A 2,510-nucleotide genomic window follows, 5' to 3' on the forward strand; every position below is an offset into this window, starting at 1 on the left:
CGCTACGTAGCGCTAACTTCGGCTAAACACACCCAATTATTTGTATAGACAAAAATGAAATAACTCAAAGAATCTTACTTCTTAAGCCTATTCTACATTAAGCGCAAGATGCTCTTGCAAGAAGCAGGTCTTGTGGAATTGACCAATCACAGTGATCAATTGGCTCATTTGATCAATGCGATTAGTCAATTCCATTCGAGATCTACTTGCGGCTGCGTTCCGAGTTACGCATTTATCTATAGTACACGTCGCGCATAATATAGATAAATGCGCGCATATGCGTAACTTGGAACACAGCCTGCGTTTGCATCTTGCGCTTAATGTAGAACAGACTTTAGGCCTGTTCTACAATATAGTCGTAAGCTGTAAGTCATAAAAAACTGACCAAACACAATCGATTATTCTTCTATGATTTGTCTGTGATTGGTATATCTTACAACTTACAGCTACGACTATATTGTAGAACAGAGAGTCGATTCTGTATCCATGCAATATAGTGAAAATTACAAAACTGAGCAAATTTACTAATTGGTGACCAATATTTTAGTAAAGATATTTTAGTAAAGTCGCTCACTTTTGTAATTTTCACTATACTGCGAAATACAGAATCGACCTCCAGGCCTTAAAGCTATCACACATAAAATTACTTAAGACTGTAAGACGTAACCGTAAGAAAATTGACCAATAAGAAATTTACGTCCGAAAGTGATGGCGATATAGTATACTTTCTGATTGGTCAATTTTCTTACGGCTACGTCTTACGGTCTTAAGTAATTTTATGTGTGATGGCCTTTACTCTATACTGCCTACTTCCATTGTAGACGACCCTTTATGCATTATACAAAAGTCTGTGCTTTGGCCCTAAAGCCTCTTATACAATGGAAGGAATAGCGATAGCGATAAAAATAACCAGTTTTAAAGAGTTTATATTTATAAATAACGGCAGGAACAGCAGAATCTAACATACAAAAATACACATGTATCAATGCAGATCAGAAAACGGAATTAACAATAGCAATAAAATTTCCGACGAGTTGGAATTCTGTGTCTATTGCTTATCGCTATTACTATTTTCTCGCATTGTACAAGGGGCTTAAAACTGCTTTTACATGGAGCGTATGTACGGCGTATGACGGCGTCATTAATTCGAAGAATAGGCGCGGGGATCGGAGGGCAAGCGGGGCGGTTGCTCGTAGCGCCAATGGGCGCCGTACTAACTAACTAGTAGCAATCGGGTGTCCAGTTGTGGACACCCGATTGCTACTAGTTAGTTAGTACGGCGCCCATTGGCGCTACGAGCAACCGCCCCGCTTGCCCTCCGATCTCCGCGCCTATTCTTCGAATTAATGACGCCGTCTGTACACAGCGCGTCAGGAATTCGAAGAGTAGGCGCGGGATATCCTTGTTTAGTGACGCGATGATTGGCGGACAAGAAAAGTAGTAGAAATAAAAAATAGCGTAGTGGGGCGATAGAGAAGCACCGAGTGATAAAGGGGCGATTGACAGTCAATAAGTAGTTATAGTATAGATTAATTTCAATCCGTTATTATTTGTTAAAAATCATTGGTATAAATTTGAAAAAATAATTGAGTGTAACAAAAAATACAAAAAATAACAGAAGTGTTACAGAACCGGTTCCTAACCAAAGTCGTTACATTTGTAGTTATGTAGCGTTATGGCCTGGTTTATGCGGGCAAATAAGGCCTTGTTTTGGCCTTGTTTATGCGGGTAATAACTGTTAATTTATGCCGGAATTGGTACAGTTCAACTATAGGATTTCAATGCTTCTGTTATATTCTGTTATGCTTCTGTTACTAAACAGAAATATTAAAATCTTAGGCCCGCATAAACCAGGCCTATCTGAGTTGTCTCCCGAGTGGGGAACCGCCACTCCAGATGCTGAAAGACAGAGACGGAGGCACGAGTGAAAGCATCTGTCTCGCTCTGTAGTTGGACCCACTTCCCCTCTCACACGCGCAGTCTATTTCTTATATGTCTATGATTCCCTAGCAGTAAGTAGCGCCAACGGGCGCTGTACTAACTGTATCAATCATCTGATCCACAACTGCGTCGTGTCGATAATATTAATGCTTTTCTTGACTATTTGTGTCTCAAAACGTAAAACTATTGCGTTTAACTATTTGCGTATAACTATTTACATATAGGTGTGTGTGTATGTAATAAATTGAATCATTACGTCTTTATAATATAAAAATGTATATTGTAACTTTGTTCACACAAAAGTGTACATATATATACAAAGTGTCCCGTAATTGCCGTCTCACCGCTTGTAGGCAGATAGAAGAGATTATTCTAAGACGAAAAGTCCTATACCACTTTGGAAGATCTTCTTCTTCTTCTTTGCACTTATGGCACCATGCCACCTGAACGGTTTAAGGCATCAGCCAGTCTTTGATTGGGTGTACGTAAACACCGTGAATAAACAACACTAAAGTGGGCTAAGTCTTTGTTGTAAACTGGGTTTTAGTGACTACTACATACTACTTGAT

Source organism: Pseudomyrmex gracilis, unplaced genomic scaffold (assembly GCF_002006095.1).
Source record: "Pseudomyrmex gracilis isolate BER0280 unplaced genomic scaffold, ASM200609v1 scaffold_240, whole genome shotgun sequence".
NCBI lineage: Eukaryota > Metazoa > Arthropoda > Insecta > Hymenoptera > Formicidae > Pseudomyrmex > Pseudomyrmex gracilis.